Below are 24,443 nucleotides of genomic sequence, written 5' to 3'. Positions count from 1 at the left end.
TAGACCCAAGATTTATCATGAAGTGTTTCAAGTGTCTCCAATCAGCATAATGCATTTTTCTCCAATAAGTTCAACTACATGAATCTAGGCACAGAGTAGCCAAGAATTGAGATTAACCACAGACATGGTTTGCCAGAGGAAAATGGTAAAGTACAAGATGGTTAAAAATGTATGCAGAAAGGATAATGAAGTGATGCATCATTTGTAGATCTGGGTAGGGGGCAAAATGCGAACATTAAAAGTGCTTGGGAGAGTTAGAGTAAAAATGAGTCAATAATCTGTAGGTTCTGGTTGGGCCAACAAACTGTTATATTTCAGGTAAATTGAGATGGCTGAAATTATTATGAAGGGTTTGCAGTTCATGTAAACCAGTGGCTGAGGTAGGTTGGAAGAGAAAAATACAGAGATTAATTTCTAGATTCCTTGGTTTACCCTAAGTGTTCTATTGTTATTCGTTTTCCATGTTTTTATGAACAACATGGATCTTTCATTTTCTGACCTGAAATATTTAAATGAGCTGGTAATTCTCTAGGTGCAAAAGTAAACTATGAATCCATCTGGCCCTGGAGTCTTAACTATAAGCCCTCTCATAGTATTTCCAAACTTTACAGTGGTAGTAGACATTCCTGACTTCTCAATTTTGGAGGCCAGTATTTTGCTAGGAAATCATCAATCCTGGCATCAACCTGCTTAGAGTATTCCCACAGATTGTTGTCATTAACTTTGCTGTGTAAGACTTTGTATTCTCTTTTAACCTTATATTTGCGGCTTTACTCTTTTCTACAGTTAATGGATGTTTTCAATGAACAATTTGGCAGGGAAGGTTTCCAGGGCCGGTAGGCAGCTCAGAAGCCGAGATTCCCCCTTGCCCGGTTCTGAGCTCCCTGCCGTCCCCTCTGCCCAGGCCAGGCAGCCATGGCGGTAGAAGAAGGAATGAAATGTGTCAAGTTCTTGCTCTACGTTCTTCTGCTGGCCTTTTGCGCCTGTGCAGTGGGACTGATTGCTGTGGGCATAGGGGTCCAGCTCATCCTGAATCAGACCATTACCCAGGGGACCACCCCTGGCTCCCTGTTGCCCATGGTCATCATCACAGTGGGTGCCTTGCTCTTCCTGGTGGCCTTTGTGGGCTGCTGTGGGGCCCGGAAAGAGAACTACGGTCTTATGATGACATTTGCCATCTTCCTGTCCCTTATCATGCTGGTGGAGGTGGCTGTAGCCATTGCTGGTTATGTGTTTAGAGACAAGGTGTGGTCAGAATTTAATAAGGATTTCCGGCAGCAGATGCCGAATTAGGCAAAAAAACAACCACACAGCATCAGCCCTGGACAAGATGCAGGAAGAATTTTCAGTGCTGCGGGGCGACTAACTACACAGACTGGGAACCCCTGCTCCCGCCCAAACGAGTCCCTGACTCCTGTGTCAGTCACTCAGGGCTGTGGGGTTAATCTCGCCGGGAAGGAGATCTATACTGAGGGCTGTGTGGAGAAGACTGGGGGCTGGCTGAGGAGCAGTGAGCTGGTGGTGGCTGCTGCAGCCCTGGGCATTGCCTTTGTGGAGGTCCTGGGTATTGTCTTTGCCTGCTGCCTTGTGAAGAGCATCCCGAGTGGTTATATGAGGTGATGTAGGGTGTCTGGTCTCTTCAGCCCCCTCATCCAGGGAAGTGGGGTCGTATCCTCCAGTTTTTTCAATGAAATGGATTATTTTTTCAGACCGAAAAAAAAAAAAAAAACAATTCTGGTAGTTTTTCATAAAGAAAAACATATTTTGCAAAACTATCAGCCCTAGAATGACTAAGGAGAAATGTCAGGTTACACTGTGTGGGATGCGGTTTTAGAATTTCTTGGACTTCTATTTGGTGTTCATCACTTACCTTCAAATCTTGCATGCTACAACACAGATTTACACCTTGTTTTTCTGTTTTTAAATTATTCATTCCACAGAGGTCACAAAGGCTTTTCAGATAACTGTGCAAGTGGTAATTTGATCTAACAATTTAAAAAAAAATATTATGATCTTTTCTAAGAGGTTTTACTAGGCTTTCACAGATGATTTAAGATTACCTTAGCTCCAGAGAACTGTCTAAGAAATTACTGGGTCAGCATCTTGCATACATTATGACCAGTTTGTCTTAATAACTATACATGGTTTTGAGAACATGGAGTTCCTTTGGCCCTTTCAATTAAAATATCCATCAGGCCTGAGTTAAGATTCCAAGTCTAATGCACTCAAATTCTGAGGCCATCAATTCATTTCATTAAAATTAGAGAAACAAATATAGATACACCTACACATGTCTTCCAGTTGTTGGCTCGTAGACTCTTGGTGCTTCAGGCATAAAGAGTCCTAATGCTGGTCCTCGAGGAAATGTTTCAGGCAGGCCCAAGTTAATCATCGGTTATTTCTCATGTTACATACTGGCTCTCTGTAAGCAAAGATAACTACCTCAAGTGATAGCAGTATCAGCTAGTTTGGGCTTGCTATCTAGACTGACATTTTGGATCCCAGTGCTAACTAGAAGTGGGATGATTCCTATCAGAATGTAACCCTCCTCTTTTAAATGTTTTTGCTCCAACCTACCTGTTTTGCTCTCTTCTTGCTGGTCATAGTTGCTGTTAGGACATAACTCCTAGTCTCTTTCATTTGGATGTACATTCTTTGGTTAGTTAGGTAGGGGGAAACATGATTTATGATGTCTAAAATCTTGACAGACAAAAACCAGTTATGTCACTTGGCAGTGAGTTCTTTACGGTAACAACAGACAGATTGTGGCTATTTTGAAGTTATTATATGCATTAGTTAATAAAGTACTTAAGTATAGTCCCATTAAATCCTTTACAAATATTTGTTCCTGCTGCTCTGGTGACAACATTTAAGAGAAAGTAACAAGTGAAAGTAACCAAAAAGCCAGTATTGATCGAACGTCTTCTTTTCACTGTCTAGGAAGTATCTTAAGGTCAGTATAACTTACATTGGTGTACTTATCTAGCGTCATGGCCGATGGTCAAAATCATGATTTTTAAGGTGCTACAGGACATCAGAAATGATCCAGTTATGCTCATTCTTCAGTTAGTACTAAGGCTCAAAGTTGAAATAGCACCTAGATAAGACTTTTGTTAAAGGCAAGGAAGATCTGGTTTACTGGCTAAATATTCACCAGCATCTGCCTACTTACTGGTACTGATGTGCAGCGTGAAAAGAATAGAGAAATGCTTCCGTCTCCCAGCAAAATCCTGTACATGAACAAAGTTACTGGTCAATATCATGTTATTGCATGACTGAGGACCATTTGCCTTTAATCTTGCTATGTAAAAATCAGTTTCTAAAATCAGGCCTTATTATATAAGAGAATAAAACTTTAAATATTCCAAAATTACTTTTATCTGTCATTATTGTTTTTGAATAAGTTTTTAAAATAAACCGTTGTAAAAATTCTAACTGAAAAGGATGTATAATCACTATTTTAAGTACAAAGCAATGCCCTTAAAATATGAAATGAGAGGATGAATTTGGGGTATCAAAATCTATAAACAAGTATCCCAAACTAGGAGGCCGTCAGGTAACCATGAGCTTCAGAAGTATCTTGTTTAACCAGAATTGGTTATTTTAACTCCTTACTCAAATGTCTTTAGTTAGGACCTGCACTGACCAATTTACCACTGGTTCCATTGCCTCTGTTCCTTCCTACCTAGCACAGGGCAGACTATATAAAATAGCAGATTCCCAGGAGTGGGTGGAGTCAGTGGGTCTGCAGCATGGTCCCGGAAACTGAATTTATGATAAACACCACCCCATTTGAAATTAAATGCAGATGATCTGCAAGCCATGAATTTAAAGAAAGAAGGCATATCACATGTAGGATTAAACTAGGTAGATTTAATGCATATGAGTTTAGTATAAATTTCTGACTCTGAATATCTTGATGGAGTTTAGAATGATGATCAAGCAGCATGACTGCAAATAAAGCAGTTTCTCATAGCTCCATTTCTCACTTAATTGGGTAAATGGTCTCTTATTGCACCTAGAAAAGTTCACCCAAAACAAAAACTCAAACACTTCCCTAAAACATCACAATAATTTGTTCATACTTAAATATGAGTCTTTGTTACGTACCAAGGGTTTTTGTGTTCTAGAAATTTAAAAATTTTTCTTGAGCTGAATAGGGACAACTTAAAATGATAAAGGTAGTGAATTTGTATTTGCTATTTTTCTGATTTTGTTTTTCTATGCCTATTCCACTCGTAACACCTGTTTTACCTTTTTTTCACATGTTGAGACTGTTGCTTTAAGTGTTCTCAGACAAATCAAAGAGATTCCTCCAAACCACACACAGCCAGGCCTGGTCCAAAAGCCTTTTTATTCTATCCTTCACCCATTCCCTTACTGTATATTCTTTGCTGTATTTGTGGATATTCACAAAGATTTAGCTAGAAAAAGTCTTGTTATAAAATAATGTAAAATATCAAATAACATAAAAATCCAAAGTTCAAACGTGTGGTTGACTGAAATTGAAGACTGTTTCTGGACCATAAGAAAATGATTTCATAATCTACAATATTGGGAAAATATTCACAGTAATAAACAATATGAACAACCTAAAAGGCATTTGATTCTAAACGTTCACATACTTGTGAAGCTAAGAGGAAATTTGTAGCCTCAGTTCTTGTAGATCAGGTGGCTTGTGTTGAATGTGACAGTGTGCTAATCTCAGACCCTTTATCCAAGAATTTCCTGATCATATTAAAGAATTCAAGCTGATTTTAAAAATATGTATATCTTTTTATACTCACATTACTGCAGCTCACTGTCTCTCAGATACAGCTTGAATATTTATGTAGAAATTACTCTAAATCAGACTCTATTTCGTAAAATCCACGTAACTGATTATATATCCAATATGCTGAAATTCCTTTCAATTACAGATAGAATTTTATTTAGAAGAACATTTAGAAGGTTGATATATCTTTGTTTAAACTGTATGAATGTAGCAAAACATTGAAGCTTAGACTAAGGGATAGGAAATCCAATTATCTTAAAATTTTGTCTTGTGTTTACTTAGATGGGACTTGTTATAAAAATGCTGAAAAATTAGTTGCCAAGCTTATTGGCTTTATTGGGTTATTTGGATTATTTTTATACTCCACTATTGATACTATAAATGGTACTCTGATTCTGGAATTTTTAGGTGCTATAAATGTTTAACGGACACACTAACCAATTTTATGAAAAATATATTCAGTAAATTCCGCTAAGTATTTAATGTTTGGAATGTTTATAATCTCTATAGATCTACTTATACATTTTTTATTTACTAGAAATGAGCACTGAGAGGTTCTTTATATTTTCTCCTTACAATGAATGCTAGAGAGCTGCAGTTAAATTATGAGTTCAATTTTAATAACTTCCCTTTTGCTACTTCCTTATTCTTCATAATATCTCATACTGGTGTTCTAGTTTAAAATTATCTGATAAAATGGCTTCTAATTTTTAAAAGTAGACAGCATAAAATACAAAGTAAAGCAGGGGAACTTAAAAGAAAGGAAAAGCATATCTTTTTTTTTAAAGAGGTATTGGATTTTTAAGTGCAAGAGAGGGGTAGAATTGTATTCATACTTTATTCAAATCATGAAAAACATTTTAACAGTAAAACGAAAGTTAAATAATTTAGCATAATTATGTCTCAAATTTATACCTATAAAGTATCAAACTTCTCACATGAGAATACTTTTTTTCTCTACAATAAATGTTTTGATGACACAAATACATTCATTCAATAAATTTAAACAAAATATTAAAACTTTAGGAAAATGATAGGTAAATATCCTAGAATAACACTAAGATATTTTGGTGATTCTCCTGTCACATATTTATCCTTAACACACATATGTGTACAATGTTACATACACAGGACCACATCATGTTTTCATGCATTATGCCATGATTAAGTCTAATATGTGCCCCTTCCCTATGTTTCTCTCTCATATTATTCTATATTTAGATAGACCACAGTTTATGCATCTTTATTTGGTGAAATGATAGTATTTGACACTGTTACGTCTGTAAGCTCAGTTGATTCTTTTACATGAATATGTAGTAGTTCACTTGTTATATATCACGATGTGGCTGGCCACTCATCAATTGTTTTCTGCTCTTGTCCTCTAGATCAGTGGTCCCCAAGCTTTTTGGCACCAGGGACTAGTTTTGTGGATGACAATTTTTCCACGGATGGTGGGGGGGTGGTTTAGGAGGTAATACGAGTGATGGGGAGTGATGGGGAACAGCAGATGAAGATTGACTTACTCGCCTGTTGCGCATCTTCTGCTGTAAGGCCCGGTTCCTAACAGGCCGTAGACCAGTACCAGTCTGTGGCCCAGGGATTGGTGACCCCTGCTCTAGATTGATCTAGATTAATACTGTAATGAAGATCCTCTGTGTATGGTTTCTGAGGAATTGGCACTTTATTTCTATGGTATAGCTGCTCAAGAGAAGAAGTGCTCTTTATGATGATCTAAAATTTTTAAATTCTAATATTTTGAGAGTCTTAAAGGTAGACTTTGACACTTTACCCATTTCTATCAGTAGTGTATGAAATTCATCCACATTGCAAACAGATCGCATAGCCATTTAAAATTCTTGCCAGACATAAATTGATAAGTCCTTCTTGATCTGTGTGTCCCTGACTATTAGATTGAGTGTATACATAGCTCTTGACCATTTGAATTTGCTCTTCTTTTCATAGTATTTGTTCATTGAAGGAAGGCTTTCATGGTATTAAATTATTGTGGCAATTATTACTTGTTCTGTATTCTACATTAAAAATATTTTTCTTGTGTATAGCTTGTATGTTAACATTGTTTAACCATAGCTGTGGAAAATATATCATAAACAATTTTAAAAGAACACTTATACATGTTCACTTTGTAGCTTATAATTTTGTAGTCTTGAAGTAAGTTATTCATATTATACATTTAGTATTCTAATTTTCCATGCAAGATTTTTATTGCTCAATTTTTGGCATCTAATTCATTAAACAGACAGGAATATATTTTTCTATGTGATGTAAGGCGAAAGTGTTCAGTTTTTATTTCCTTCTCGTAGTTATTTAGTAACCTTACTGTTGGAGAAATGGATTGTCCTGTTGCCAATGTTTTACTATTCATTTGCCATTATCAAGAGGTGAAAGTGGCTTCATAAGGTATGCTGACATGTGACAAACTGACCTCACTGTTGTTAAAATTTCTTAAAGCTGTCTGGGGGCTAAGATTTTAAGTTCATTTCACCGAATTCTAAGAAACTCAACTGCAATTCAAATGGAAATTTTACTAACTTGTATACTAACAGGAGAAACTGACACTTTTCAATTTACAGTTTTCATCCAAGAACATGATCTGCCCCTCCATTTCTTCAGCTACTGTGTGGCATCTCTTAATATCTTTCTTCATATAGGTCCTGTATCTTCTTTGTTAAAGTAATACCTGAGTATCTTAACTTTGGGTTATTTTAATTGAATGTTTTCCATTGCCATTGTTAGTATTTTTTGCTAAAATAGTGAAGAACAAAAAATTTTTGATTATCTTGGAGCCAGATACTTTATCAATTTCTCTAATTTTAAGGTTATTATAATGTCTTCTCACTTAAGATATTTGTTTTTATTTTTAAATTAGGTGTATTCATTTTCTATTTGTATTTTACATAGAATTCTTCTTAGTATGTGTCTTGAGTTTTATTATGTGGTCTATTTGTTGATAATGAATATGGCAAAAATATTTCTTTTTAAAATAAACTAAAAACTGACAGCTTGTCAGCATTGCTTTGGAAGATTTGAGAAATATAGTTATTAAACATCTAAATAGTGGCAAATATCTTTTAAACGACCCAAATTAAAAGCAATGTGTGTTGCTGTCAAAAAATATACACAGCTGCACAATTATGATGGAGTTTGGGGAGGAAACAACTGCAATAAACAAGTACAGAGTTAGTATTTTCAGCTTTGCTAGCCATCATGACAAATATACACTTCAGAGGGCAAATCAGGTGTTGCAGTCATGAATAAGTGTAAGGATTTTAAGTCCAGTTATTTTTGGTTACAAAATGAAGAAAAGCAAGAAGAGGAGAGAGAATTTGTGCCAAATTTTTAAGAAGCATACTTGCATTTAGAATGCAAAGTTATAGGCTGTGTTACCAAGAATCACATTTCTTGTGTGTGTGTGTGTGAGAGAGAGAGAGAGAGAAAGAGAGAGGTTATATCTATAACTCTGAAAAAGCATTCAAAATGAAGCAGAGAGCCCAGAGAATGAGATTCACCCCCAAGTGATGTTCAGAGTCAAGGTTGTTTTTCTCCTATTAGGAAGCAGTTTACTCCATGCTGTTTTTGAGAAGATGTCTTTTCAAAGGCTCAGTGATACAGTCCTGAGCAGCAACAGCAGGAGGTAGGATTGGTTTTCTACTTTCAGTTTTGCAGAGATGAAACTACATGAAACTAAAGGGTCAAGGATCACATGATCCAAAGGACCAAGTGGTGTTTTTTTTGTTTGTTTTGTTTTTCTTTTCTAAGGTAGGATGTGTGAGGTTTTTCAGTTTGGTGTTTGGAGCCAAAAGTTTGGAAAGGAGAGACTTTGTCATGGAAAAGTAAAGCAATATATTTATCCTGACATAAACTCTGGAAATGATAGAGTTGTAAGTTTGTACTGTTAAAAAAAAAAAAAAAGAAAAGAAAAGAAAAGGAATAAAGAATTACAAAATGTGGGAAAAGTACGATTATTGCAATATAGGAAGATTTAATTTTTTAAATTGTCAAATGAATAATTTGTATGTTTAACATTAAAAGAATGATCTATACTTGTTTCAAATAAATCCTTTTCATTCAGAAAATATCTTCCAAGAGAATTGTTTATCATTTTGTTAAAATGTGCACTATTTCAAAATTGGAACCAATAGGCACTACCACATTGCAATAACTCACCTTTTAAAATTCACTTACTAATACAATACTAGCAGAGAACCTAACTATGCCACATGCATTCCAGATGTTTGAGCTATGTCAAAGAACCAGATTAGGATTCTTGCCCTTAAGAAGCTTACATTCTAAATGAGGAGACATAGTAAAGTATTAAACTATACACTTGATAGTATTTTGCAACATAAGTGCTAAAAAGATCAGAGAAATGCTATGGGAGAATAGGTACAATGTTATATATGATGACTGAAATGGTAATATTTAAGCAAAGGCTTGAAGGAGGTGAGGGAACCAGAGTGGTACTAGCAGAGCTAGAGTAAGTGAAGATGGAAATATGCTTGGCAGTTCCCAGGAAATGTAGCATAAGCTATTATGGCTGGAGCAGGGAACCTTTAAGAGTAGTAGGAAATTCTATCAGATGGAATGTGAAGGGAAGATTAGGGCCTTGAAGTGGCTCCTACTCTGACTGAGTTAGGGAGTGAGGATGAGTTGTGTGCAGAGGAGTGTCTTAATCTGATTTACACCTCTTTAAAGGATCATTATAGATGTTCTTTGAGGATAGAGTATGACAGGGACCAGGGTTGTGAGAAGTGTGGGGAATAATGGATACATTTTGAATATAAAATCCCCAGCGTTTTCTGATAGAAAGGGTACAAAATGTGAGAAAAAGAGACACCAAGGTTAACTCAAATTTTGGCCTGAGCACGTGAAAAACTGAATTTTATCAATAACTGAGATGAGAACGATTGTAGGTGGCTCTGTATGGGGGAATAAATGAGGAATTCAGTTTTATACAAGCTTTTGACATTTAATATTTTCAACTGGAAGTATTTCTATATCTATACCTATGTGTATAATCATGTATATAATACACATATGTGCTATATATATAGTTAACATATTTCTGTATGTAACATAGTTTCTCCTCGAGGAATGACTAGGTAGGTACAGAGATAAATTTGGGAACTGTAAGCAAAATAGAGAGTAAATAATAACTAGCATCTAGAATGGTGATAGTAGCACAATATAAATTCTATGAACTACTCTCATGTTTATGTAACCTTGGTCATAGTATCCAAATTCCCTGATACTCATCTACCTCATTTGTAAAGGTGCTATGATAATACTTGTTCTCTTTGGTTTAATTCCAAAAATGAAAGTGTTAAAATATCAAGGCTGATATCAGCAGATAATTCTAAATAAAAGAGAATTGAAAATAGAATAAAATTAACACTCAATTTTTCACAATTAAACACTCAAATAACTATAGTCTTAAGATTTATTTCAAAAAAAATTACAATTTTACTATCAGTTAATCAGCCATATTACTGCGAATAGTACGGCAATGGCATATATAGCTTAAAACAGGATGGATTCAAGGAAAAGTTTCCTATATCCTTACTCTCTCCTGCTGGTCCAGGATTAGAACCATTATCTGCGATGTTATCAGTGACAGGGGTCACAGCAATCTGTATTGCAATTGTCAAGTAGCCTCTAAATTTCCTGAGAGAAGTGACAGTTATTTTATCTGAATTTGTTGACTGTCTTTGGCTTATCATCTGAGTTCAGTGAAGTCTTGCTGAATAAAATAATAGAACTATTATTCCTTCCCACTGGGAGCTCACATTTGAACTACGACAGCTTTTAAAATAAAAAATAAAGATCAAATGTAAGTATAATGTTGTGCAATAGGAATGGATGTCCATAAAGGAGTTTCTCTACAAACTTTACAAAAATCACCATCATGTTAACTATTATGTTTTAGAATGTCTTTAAAATAAATAAGCTATAAAAATATGTAATGCATTCAGATTATCATTCTGTAAGTAAAAGTGCATATCTAGAAAACAATAAAATGTGAAACTGTCAAAATTAAGTCATCTGGTAAAGGAGAAAGCAAGACAAATCATTCCAGTAGCACATACAGGGAAAATTTGCATGAGTTCATTTCTTACAGTCTCCCTCACTTAATAAAACAAAATGCTGAAAATCAAATCAGTGAAAATAAACAGTGAGAAGGCTACAAATCTACCTTGTAATTATAAAACTTTCTGATGGTCTCATTTGATCCAATGACAAAATCCTAGTGAATAAACAAAACCTTCCAAACATTTCTCTATATATTTTCTCTACAATGATTGATTTTTCTTTATAGAACTTTTAAAATGGCATACGGTATATTTTAAGATGAGTGATTTAAAAAACATGAAACTTAATGGTAAAAGACCTTCACAGTATCAAAAAGTCCTATCCATTCATTCAAATATTAGTTACTCCCCATGTGTATTACTTTCTGCTAGGCATAAGCTATTGAATGGAGATCTTGCTTCAGAGCTTACCATACTTTGCTTGGTGCTGGGTGCATTAAAAAGCAAGTAGGCAATTAGCATAACAGATGTTAATTGCTATGATGGGATACAGTGTGCCTTCAAAGCACTTAGGCAGTACCACTTAATGGAATGGAATTAATAACAGTGTATTCATTTCCTATTGAGCCTATAACAAATTGTCACAAGTTTGGTGGCTTAAAACAATTTACTCACTTACTGCTCTAGAGTTAATAAATCTGAGATAGGCTCCCAGGCCTGCCTGTGTTCTGGAGGCTCTAGGGGTCAATCTATATCATTCCTTTTCTAGCATCTAGAGGCTGCTTATATTCCTTAACTCGTGGCCCCTCCTCTGTGTCTGTCTCTCTGTACTTATATCTGTCTCTTATTATGACTGTTGTGATTACATTGGGCATGCCTGGACAACTGATGATACTCTCATTTCAAAAACTTTTTAACTTAATCACTAGTCTCTTTTACTATGTGAAGCAACACAATTACAGGTTCTAGGGATTAAGACATATTTGGGGTTGTTCTTGCCCACCCAGAAGTGAACCTATTTTATACATAAATTGAATAAAATTTATGTCTATTTTATGTGTAACAAAAAATAGTATTCAATAAATGATTATGTGATAGTTCAATATCTGTTTGGGAAGAAATCAACCACTTAGGTGTTCACCTCACAAATTGATATCAGAATTCCATGTTGGAATTTTCTATTTCCAGTGGATTCCACTAAAATAGACTATAATGGGAAGGACTGCCCCTAGAGTTTTATAGTGTCACCTTACACAATCAACCGCAGCAGCACTTTTTTAGGGTAGTTACAAACTCTTCAGGGAAGGAATTGGCATTATGTATCAAGATCGTTCAACTATGTACACTCTGCTGGTAACTTCACTTTGTACTTTGTTTTTAAGCACATAGGATACTTTTCTTTATAAGACACCCTTTATGTACAATAACAACTGTCCTAATGTCATGTTTAGTAGAGGAATTTAGAAACGGTCAAAAACTTCCAGTGCTAGTAGCGGAAGTACTTTACACCCATTTGATGTAATATTTAAGTTATTAAAATTATCTTTCAAAGAGTTTTTATTGCTAATAGATAATATTCAAATAAGGATAGAAATTTAATATATTGAAGACTGTTTAATTGTAATTGTGTGCCATACATGTTTATTTCCTTTGTCTACCAATACCCCACCAAAATGCAATAAAAATATATTAATTTACTACTACCAAGAGAAGAGTAGAATAGGTGAGTGCAATAAAATTTCAATAAATGGAAGACAGAAAAGAAGTAGAAGTGTGACTAACAGTAGAAAGGAAAATGACTAAAGGGTATGACTGTTAGCTTTCTTGTTTCTTCACATGGTTTCATTCTTCATTCAAGATCTCCAGTGGAGGTTTCAGCTCCCAAGTTTAAGACACAAAATTTAGGAAGGGGAGGAGAGAGTCCCAATACCTGACCTCCGGTGAATTCTGCAGTAGGAGGTGTGGCTCTGAAATATCTATCACCAATCCAAGGCCAAGGCAGCCAAAGTAAAGGAAACTACACTCTGTACACGTCAAGCAATCCTGTTTTTCTCCCTTAGCTACTGTCTTTGCTTACTCCAGGATGTACTTCTGCTTGTCAGAATCCAGTACTTTAACTCTTAAGTGAAGGAAATGTTAGATGTTATTTATGTTATATATAAATATATTTAACATAGATAATATATACTTATAAACTTTGATACATATTTCTCTAAAAATCACTAAATTAGGATGATTAATTTGTCACCTGGTTCTTTAATAAAGCCTTTAAGATATTCTGTTCTTAACCTCATTTGTGTGTACTTCTGGCTTTCCTTCTTTTAGAAGTGAGGCTATATTCTTCAATATATCATGTTTATACTGGTTAACTCTGAAATCTACAAATCCACAATAAATCTATAAGCATAGATAAGTGGATGCATTAGTAATGCATTTCTTTGTTTCACTTAAACTGACAATTTCATATTTGACTTTTTTTCAAAGCACATATTTCATTTATACAGGAAAAGCATTGTAAGATGAATAAGATACAGATTCTCAAAAAACGCATTATTATGAGTGACACAAATCTGGAAAGCTAATGTTGAAAAAATAGTCTAATATATACTTTTGCAGAAATATGTAAAAAGAGACTTGGGACACAACACAAAGAATCCACCTTAAAGATCTTGTCACAAGAGATATAACACTGAGTTGATCCTAGGAAAAGGGAATGAGTACCATCAAGATCAGGAAAATGAACATTACAACCAGAGTAATTAGCATGTGCAAAACCATATATAGTGAGAAAGCCTTATTTGCAAAGGCATTGCCTAAAGGAAACTTGATTGGTGTTGTGAGGACCTTAGTGCTAATAGCAGTTATAAAAATTGGGGAAAATTCTGAGCTCTGAGTTTCACTTTCTACCAGTAATTTAAAATCTCTGCTCTTCATTGACTACAGGTTTCACTTTGGGTATTTTTTCTAGTGTGTTCTTCTTCATTGTAAATTTAATAGCCACATTCAAGCTCATACAGGTGAGTGCACTAATAACAAGAATGACTGAGTTTATGAACATCTGACAAATCTTGCTGCAGAATTCACTCCTGCAATTCAGTGGACAGGTGGCTATTTTAGTTAAGAAAGAAAATGAAGGGACTGTGTTTAAAAAAATTTCATTCAATTAAGGCCTTAGAGAAAGGAGAGAAATAATATTCTCTTTAGCAAATACTGGTTTTAGAATAAAAGATGATCTTACTGCCCCGAAAATGTCAGTACAATGTCTTTGCTCATATAATTGAAAAATGACTTGGTTCCAACAGCATTCTCCCTTTAATTCAACATAATAGTTAACACAGTATAATAATCTTATTAACATTAATCATAATTATTCAGTGGATTTTGACTATTGTTTATCAAGATTTTTTGTCTCCCATTCACTCTAAATTCCTTCTTTTCAACTGGATCATTGCCTTCAGCCAGAATACTTGCTGTAATAGTTCTATTATTAAAATACATAAACATGGATAAACAGTTTCTCATAAATAGTATAAGATCCTCAAAGGAAAGCATTCTGAGTGTTGTCCAAATTTCTGATGAATAAGTACTGTCAGTTCCCTTGACATCGTTTCCATATTACATAGAATATCAGTCTTGCATCATTGCTCCAACTCTACAAGTCATGTCTGTCAGTAGTGGTATATAATCTTCGTGCATGTGCTTGTGTGTTCAAGAGAAAGGAAAGCTTGCAAATGTTTATTTTTTTCTGCTATATATCCCTTTGCAGAAGATAATTTTTCATAGAATGATGTTACTGTGACAAACAGGTAAATAATCTAGGTAGAATTCAGTTTGTGAATTCCCTAAGTTAACTGAAATTACTTTTGATAAAGTGTAAGCCTAACTTACCTCAACAATTGATCAAATGCTAGACATGGTAAGTGAAGAGCATTCTATTTAAAATTGTCTATTCATTAGAATTATTATTAGATATTTCAGTAATATCAATTTGTTACTCATTATTTTAGACTACTCTATCAAAAATTTTGAACGCTGAAAAGGAAGTACTTATTTTATTCTTACCTCAAAGTTTCTTGAGACAGGACCACATGGATTTCCTTGAGACTGTGAAAAATCCTTCCTTTGAAGCATCTAAACAAGATTATGGCTTGCAGAAAAGTGTGAACATGTCCTACATAGAATAAATGTCAGATACTATAACCCTTTTATATTCATTCTATTGTTCTGCAAGTGTTTCCATAACAGAATACCCCAGACTTGGTGAGTTAAGGAGCAGAAATTTATACGCTCACAGTTCTGAAGGATGGAAGTCCAAGATCAAAGTGTCAAAAGATTTGGTTTCTCCAGAGGCCCCCTCCTTGGTTTGCAGATGGTCACCTTCTTGATGTGTCCTCGTGTGACCTTTTCTCTAAGTACATGTACACCTAGTGTCTCTTATGGGGACACGAAGCATATTGCATTAGGACCCACTCTTATGACCTTGTTTAACTTTAGTTACCTTCTTAAAGGCCCCATTTCCAAATATAGTCACATTCGGTGTCATTGTTTCAACATATTAATTTGAGAGAGATACAATTCAATCCATAACCCTCCTCCTTCAAGGTAATTTGTCCTTTTCACCCTGTTTCTAATTCCATAGCTTCAGATCTGGTTACTCTGCAACATGTGATCAATTTATTCCAATACAATGATAGAGTTATTTCTTTAAGAGACCTAAATAACCTATAGAAATAGCACCTTTTCTTTGAGTTCAGATTGTTAGGATATTCTCCTGTACTAATGCAAGAAAAACTTTCATGTAATCTGATGTTATGCTGGTAAACTGATTATTATGTCATCGTCCAATGCCTACGTTTCTATTTCCAGGATAAAGTTTTAAAAATATATATGCATTTAGCTTAGGACTGAATATTCAAACTGGATAAATCATAAGGATGTGTGTGGAGTTTGTTGTGGCATACTTTGTGCTGAACAAGAAAAATCACGTTTAAACATATAGCCTATATCCTTATTTTTTTCTGCTAAGGCTTTTAAGAAATAATCTATAATGCTTTCCACACACACACAAAAAAGGCCTATCTTTCAGGGACTAAATTTACAACAAATTTACACGAAGAAATACATTAAAGTTCTAGGAATATATTTCAAGTGAACAAATTTAGTTTTATTCTAATATATCTAAGAATTTTTAATTCCTTCAACAAATATTTACCAAGTGCTTACTGATGTTCCAGACACTGTTCTAAGATCTCAGGACTTATAACTAAATAAAACAGGAAAATCACAGTGCTTGGTGAGCTTGTATTTTAGTAGGAAAAGACAGATAATTAGCAATGAACATAATGAGTAATTTTAAATGACATGGTAAGCTAAAATAGGAAGAATACTATAGAAATGCCTGTTTGGGGGAACTTAAAATGTGGCAGTGGGAGAAATTAAAATTTTAAATATGGAGATCAGAGTAGATCTTATTAAGGAAGGGTACTAGAGCAAAATTTGAAGTACATGATGTGCAATATTCTGGCATATAAAATAGGCAGTGTAAATGTTAGGAATATTTGTAAAAGAAAGCATATTGGATTTGAAAAATGGGCTGGACAGATGGAAAAGTAGTAAAAGATGAGGTCAGAGAGAAAATTTATAGTTAGAATTTACCTGATTTTTTTAGATGAATAACCTATATTTGGAAAATTTGCTGGTCCATTAGAACAAGGGGATCTACTTTGACTTTTTTTTTTCAATTTTTGCTTTTTGTTAGTTACAAGTCAGATATTAAGTGTGTGTGTGTATGTGTTATATATACGCCTGGGTATAAGAATCTAGATACATTAAGAACAAGTATTTTAATAAGCTTAAGAATCTTCAAAATGTTTTTTTCCAGTTTTATCTTTACAGTTATCAGGAATATTATAATAAACCATTCTGATACCAGGTATGAACTGAATAGTTAACATCACACACTTATTTTTAAAATTTTATTGACATATTTGACATACGATATCAGTTTCAGGTGTACAACATAGTAATTCGATGTGTATACACTATGAATTGATCACCAAGATAATTCTAGTAACTGTCTGTCACGATAAAGTCACTGCAGTATTATTAACTATACTCCCTAAGCTGTATATTACGTCCCTGTGACTTATTTATCTTATGACTGAAAGTTTGTACCTCTTAATCCCTTCACTTATTTCGTCCAGTCCAACACCTTCCTCCCCTCTGGTGACCAGCAGTTTCTTCTCTGTATCTATGCATCTGTTTTTGTTTTGTTTGCTCATTGTTTTGTTTGTTTTCTTTTAGATTCCACATATAAATGACAGTATACAATACCTGTTTTTCTGACTTAATTTGCTTAACAGAGTACTCTCTAGGTCCGTCCATGTTTTTGCAAGTGGCAAAAATAAATATATTTTATGGCAGAGTAACATTCCAAATTATATGCATGTGTGCTTTAGCTTTTTGTCTCTTGGTGGATACTTAGGTTGTTTTCATATGTTGCTTACTGTAAATAATGCTCCAGTGAACATTGGGGTGCGTGTATCTTTTTCAATTAGTCTTATTTTTCTTTGGTTAAATACCTAGAGGTGGAATTGTTGGATTGTATGGTAGTTCTATTGTTAATATTTTGAGGAAACTTTATCCATAGTGGATGTGTTAATTTATATTCCTACCAACAGTGCATGAATCTTTACCTTTCTCTACATTCTTGCCACGGACACTTGTCAGAATAGCTATTATTAAAAAGACAAGTATGAGGTGATAACCCATTGTGGTTTTCATTTGCATTTCCCTGCTTATTGATGTTAAACATTTTTCTGTCTGTTGGCCATCTGTATGTCTTCCTTGGGCAGAGGACCTAAGCAGACATTTTCCCATATTTGAAGTTGGATTGTTTTTCATATCAAATTGGTGAGTTCTTTCTATATCCTGGATATAAACCTTATTGGCTATATCACTTGCAAATATCTCCATTGAGTAGGTTGCTTTTGTGTCTTGGTAATGGTTTACTTCACTGTGCAAAAGCTTTAGTTTGTAGTCCTATTTACTTATTTTTGGTTTTGGTTGTCTTGCCTGAAGACAGATACAAAAGAATACTATTAAGGTTTATGTCAAAGAGCTTACTGCCTATATTTTCTTCTTAGGGTTTTATGATTTCAGTTCTTAAATTTTAAGTTTTAATCTATTTCAAGTTCATTTTTGTATATAGTTTGCAAAAGGGGTCCAGTTTGATTATTTTGCATGTAGCTGTCCCAATTTCCCAACACTATATGTTGAAGAGATTGTCTTTCCCTCACTCTATATTCTTGGCCTGTTCGTCATAAATTAATTGACAACATAAGCATGGGTTTGTTTCTGGCCTCTGTATTGTTACATTAATCTTTGTGTCTGTTCTTGTGCCAAAACCATAGAGTTTTGATTAATAGAGTTTTACACTGTAGTTTTAATCAGGAAGCATATCTCTGGCTTTGGGATTGCTTTGACTGTTAGGCATCTTCTGTGGTTCCATATAAGTCTTAGAATTATTTCTTCCAGTTCTGTGACAAAATGCCATTGATATTTTAACAGGGATTGCACTGAATCCATAGATAGCTTTGGGTAGTATAGACATCTTAACAAGATTAATTTTTCCAATCCACAAGCAGACTATAGCTTTCCACTTATTTGTGTCTTCAAGAAAATAGAGGTCTTTCACTTCAAATTTAGTTCTAAGTATTTTATTCTTTTTGATGCAATTGTAAATGGGATTGTCTTCTTAATTTCTCTTTGTGATAGTTATTAATATATAACAAAACAAATTTCTGTTTTTTTTGTATTTTGCTACTTTACTGAATTTATTCTAATAGTTTTTTGGACTCTTTAGCATTCACTGTATATAATGTCATCTACAAATAATGAATTTTACTTCTCAATTTGGATGTCTTTTACTCTTTCTTGTCTGATTTGCTGTGGCTAGGAGTTCCATTAGTATGTTGAATGAAGTGGTGAGAGTGGCATCCTTATCTTCTTCTTGATCTTAGAGGAAAAGCTTTTAGCTTTTAACTGAGTATTAACTGTGGGTTTGTCAACATGGCTTTCATGCCTTGAGGTTTGTTCACTCTATACTCACTTTGAGAGTTCTTATCATAAATATTAAATTTTTTCAAATGTGTTTTCTACATCTATTGAGATGATCATATAATTTTTCTTTTATTTTGTTAATATGGTGTATCAGGTCGATTTTTCAGGTATTGAACCATCTTTGTATACCTGGAATAAATACACTTGATTATGGTGTGTGATCATTTTATTGTTGAATTTAATGTGCTAATGTTTTGAGGATATTTCCATCTATGTTTATCAAGGATATTGGAATGTTAATTTTTTTTTTTTTTTTTTGTGGTCTCTTTGGTTTTAGTGTCAGGGTAATGTTGACATTGTAGAATGAGTCTGGAAGTGGTTCCCTTCTGGTAACTTTGAGAGAGATAGGTATTAACTCTTCTTTAAATGCTTGGTAGAATTCACCAGTGAAGCAGTCTGATAGTGGACTTCTGTTTGGAAAGTTTTTGACTACTGATTCAGTTTAATTACTAATGATTGGTTGGGTCAGATTTTGTTTCTTCCTGTTGCAGTACTGGAAGCTTGCATGTCTAGGAATTTATCCATTTCTTCTAGGTTGTCTACTGTGTATAATTATTCATAATAATCTCTTATCGTTTGTATTTCTGTGGTATCAGTTATAACTGTTCCTCTTTCATTACTGATTTATTTGGGTCGCCTTTCCTTTGCAGTCAAAGGTTTCTCAACTTTCTCTTCAAAGAACCAGCCAGCCCTTAGTTTCATTAATCTTTCCTATTTTCTTCTCTATTTCCACTTTAATCTTTCCTTCTACAGTTAGGTGCTCCTATTTTAGGTGCATAGCTATTTACGAGTGTAATTTTTTTGAATGATCCCTTTATCATTATGTAATGCTTTTCTTTGCCTCTTAGTCTTTCTTTAAAAGCCTATTTTATCTAGTGTAAGTATTGCTATTGCAGCCTTTTTGTTTCCATTACATGGAAATACCTTTTTCCATCTCTTCACTTTCAGCCTGTGTGTATCTTTAGATCTGATGTCAGTCTCTTGTAAGCAGCGTATATATATAATGTCTTGTTTTTATTTTATCCAAACAGCCACCTATGTATTGATATTTTGTTTGGATCATTTAATCCATTGACAAGTAAAGTAACTATTAGTAGGTGTGTATCAATACTTATTGCCTTTTTGTTTATTGTTTTATAGTTTTTGTAATTCTCTTCTGTCCCTTTTTTATTCTCTCCCCTTGTGATTTAGTGACTTTTTGTGTTATGAATTTATTCCTTTATGTTTTGTGTATCTGCTATAGGTATTTGTGCAGTGGTTACCATAAGGCTTATATATAACAACCTATTTTAAGTTGATGATTGCTTAAGTTCCAGTGCATTCTAAAAGCACTACATTTTTACTCCCCCATCATGTTTTGCACATCACTTTTACATCTTTTTACTTTGTGTATTGACTAATTATATTAGAATAGATTTTACTATTTTTGTTTTTTTAACTGTCATGCTGGTTTTATAGGTTGTTGATCCACTACCTTTATTATATGTTTGCCTTTACTAGTAGAGATTGTTTTTCTTAATCTTGTTTCTGGTTGTGGCCTTTTCTGTCTAAAGAAATTCCTTTAATATTTCTTGTAAGGCTGGTTTAGTGGTGATGAATTCCTCTATCTTCTGCTTGTCAGGGAAACTCTTTATCTTTCCAGTTCTGAATTATAACCTTGCCAGGTAGAGTATTGTTGGTTGCAATCTTTTCCCTTATCACTTTAAATATAACATACCAGTCATTTCTAGCTTGTAAATTTCTGCTCAAAAATTCAGCTAATAGTCTCATTGGGGTACACTTGTGAGTAACAAGATTTTATCTTGCTGCTAAAGATCCTCTCTTTATCTTTAACATTTAATATTTGAATTATAATATGTCTTGTTGTGGATCTGTTCGGGTTCATTTTGTTTAGGACTCTGTGCTTCCTGGACTTGGATGTCTGTTTAATCAGGTTAGGGAAGTTCTCAGCCATTATTTCTTCAAACAGATTTTCTATCCTTTTCTCTCTTCTCCTTCTGGGACCCCTATAATGCAAATATTAGTATGCTTTGTGGTGTCCCAGAGGTCCCTAAAGCTCTCCTCATTTTTTTTTTTTTCCCGGCTTTGGTTTGGTGGTTCCTACTACTCTACTTCTATGTTCTTCTGAACTCTCTAATTGCTCTTGATTCCTTCTAGTGTATTTTTCATTCAGTTATTGTATTTTTCAGTTCTGATTGGTTCTTATTTGAAGTTTTCATTGAGTTCATCCACTTTTCTCACCAGTTCAGTGAGCATTTTTATGACTTTCCTTGAACTCTTAATCTGGTAAATTGTTTATCTCCATTTAATTTACTACTTTTCCCGAAGTTTTGTCATTGTCTTTAATTTGGAAGGTATTCCTTTGTCTCCTTATTTTGCCTGATTCTGTGTTTGTTTCTATGTATTAGATGTATCAGCTACATCTCCAGGTCTTAAAAGAATGGCCTTATATAGAAGGTATCCTGTGTGTCCCAGTGGTGAAATCCTCCCTGGTCACCAGATTTGAGCACTCAAGGAATATGCCCTGGATGGGCTGCAGACCCTCCCCTATTGTGGCTGGACAGCAGTTGCTGGGGGCATGCTGATGGGTACTGTTGACCCCTACCTGGGTTATCTATGAGGACTGGATAAGACCACTGCTGGCACAGTGATAGGTAGAGCTTGTCTCCTGAAGCAGGAGCAGCTCTGAAGGGGTCAGCTGGACTGGGTGGGTTGGGTGGGGTTGACCTTTAGGGGTGTGTTGGGGTAGGGCACACAGTGTTAGCTAGTTTGGAGAGTGACAGAAATATCACTTGCCAGTGCTGGGCCAGCTATGTGAAAGGAGATAGAGACCGGGGGGGGGGGGGGGGGAAGAGGTGTCCACCAGTGCTTCTGTCCTCAAAATTTTCCATCAGATCCCTGCCCCTCTAGTGCACACAGTAAAATTAATCAATAAATCTCTTTCAATGACCTGAGTGCTTTTCAAGCTATTGTCTCTGCATTGGATAGAGAGTTCATGTGTGAGTGCTTCAAGAGCAGAGCCTGTTTCCCATAGCCCTCTGGCTCTTTTGGATGTAAGCCCTGCTGGTTTTCAAAGCCAGATATTATAGAGACTCATCTTTACATCTCTCGGTCTAGGGAGCCCAATATGGGGGCTTGGAGCCTTAGCCCCTCAGAGGGACCTCTGTGGGTGTGATATCCTTCCCACTTATGGGTTGCTACACCAGGTACAGGCTCTGAGTAGAGCAAGTTTCTACCCATTCTACTCATCTCAACATGGCCTTTTCCTTCATATTCTTAGTTGTGCAAAGTCTGTTCTGCTTGTCCTCAAGTTCTTAGAGTCATTCTGTATGTATTGGGTTGGCCAACTATAGAATATGGTTATTCTATATGTATTGGGTTTGTTAAGTTTTAAGTAAAAACAAGACATTTTTCACCAAGAACTTCATTGAACAACATGTTCACTAATCAAATGAACTTTTTGGCCAACCCAATAGTTCTAGTTTTCCTGTGTCTGTGGGAGGAGGTGAGCTCATGATTTTCCTACTGCCATCATGACTGGATCACACACTTACTTTAAATGACTATTCTGAAAAGCAGTGTTTAGGTAAGGTAAATCTAGGGTTATATCCCAGACTCCATGTGTCTGGGATAAGTTTGCAATTGGTGTAAATATTTTACCCAAGTTAATGAAATTGTATCTTTTCCTATCTCTGTTTAGGCATTCACATTTACTCTTCTGCAAGTGACTTTTTCACACACAGCTTTTGTCCATTTTCATATATTATCTGTTTCCATTGTACTGTTTATAGAAGTTCAAAAGATTCTGAATGCTAATTTTTTGATATTAAAATAACTTTTCTGTATCAAATGATTTAATTTTGTTTTTGTATTAGCTAACATATTTTAAAGCTAGAAGATCTGAAATATGCTTAAACACTCATATGAAGCATACATACATATACATGCACAGAAACAAATATAGATGTTTACATGGGTATATTCATGTACAGTTTACAAGGGTTTTTCACAGATGAGTAAGAAATACATTGTCTAGAGACTCACAGTAGTTAAGTGATAATATTAACAAAATTCTTAATAAAACTCAGTTTAGGCAATAAACTTTAAATGGTAGTCACTGAAGACAAACATTCAGTATGTGTTTACTGAAAGTGTGTAAAAATTACACCTCTGGTATTCCATGTTTCCAGTCTTGATTTCCATTACTTTATTCCTATCGCACCAAAAAATACAAAAAGCAAAACAAAACACAATGAAATGCCACAGATACATTTTAGGCATCTATAAAAGAACAGCACTCATTTTTTGTGTCTGTCATGAAAAATGATTTTAAATCTTTATAAAATTATCTAATTTGAAAATGGACTGTACCTTTCTCTTTGAAGATTTGTATGATTTTACTGAAGCTTAAGTCCAGTTAGCTGTCTTAAATGATAAACAAATTACCAAGCAGTAGAGATGAATGGTATCTTTCTAAAACTTTCCATATAACCTTTCTCTTCCTCAGATACTTAAAGATGAGAAAAATGAGACCAAGCTATGCATATTGCCAAACATCTCACATACATTCTAGAACACCGCTAGAGACATTTTTTTAAATATAAAATCCTTGACTTTGAGGTGTTCAGATATATTTTGTTCAGATACATTGTGGTATCTCAGTGCTTTTACTATTGTTAAAACTGTCTTTCTTCACTGTGTTGCATTGCAACTATTTGAGATTTGATGTTAATTTTACTCACTTTGGAATCTGGCAAATTTAAGACAGATTTCAAGGCATTTACCACCTGGTTTGATTTACTATATTAATCCAAGATCTGAGAACAAATTGTCCCTCCTTTTTTCTAATTCCCTAAGTATCTCTTAATTCACTCATGCTGGTAAGTGTAATATGCTCCAAACATTGGGAATTCTGATCTTAAGCAAAATTAGAACAATCGTGATGTTTTAAAACTGTGAATTGCAGTATCATTTGATATAGATGATGTTGTATTCAAACTAAGTTTTCATTAATATAATACTGGGTAAATAACATGTACTCATATGGTAAAATACTGTAAAACATTAAAAAAATCTATAGATTTACTGATAGAACACAAGTATAACGAATACAAAGGTAAGTTTAAAAATATGTACCATGTGCCATTTATATAAATTAACAAAATATTTTATGGCTTACGCATCTACACATATATACATACTGATAATATATAAATTACATTGAAAGCATACATTTCAAACTTATAAGGATGCATATCTCTGTGCTTGCTGGAATATAGGGTTCAGGTGAGGAGAGGGATTGACAGTTGAAGGACATTCTAGATTTATATATAATGCCCATATTAAGAAAGAAAACAAAATCTTGCACTAAATGTGTGCATTATATACATACTATGTATATTTATGAAATAAATATGTCAAATGCTAAAAATGCTTGTTTATCACTTGTATGCATTGTTTTGTTGCCCTGTGAAATTTTAATATTTTGTTGCTAAAATTTT

General features: G+C 34.4%; 1 pseudogene; it reads left to right on the top strand.

Moving 5' to 3' along the window:
• Positions 1-904: 904 nt before the first annotated feature.
• LOC130844560 (CD63 antigen-like) lies at positions 905-1,620 on the top strand (annotated as a pseudogene).
• The last annotated feature ends 22,823 nt before the right edge of the window (positions 1,621-24,443 follow it).

This window comes from Hippopotamus amphibius, chromosome 2, assembly GCF_030028045.1.
Source record: "Hippopotamus amphibius kiboko isolate mHipAmp2 chromosome 2, mHipAmp2.hap2, whole genome shotgun sequence".
Lineage (NCBI taxonomy): Eukaryota > Metazoa > Chordata > Mammalia > Artiodactyla > Hippopotamidae > Hippopotamus > Hippopotamus amphibius.
Note: the sequence above shows the minus strand (reverse complement) of the source record. Positions and strands in the feature narration are given on the sequence as shown.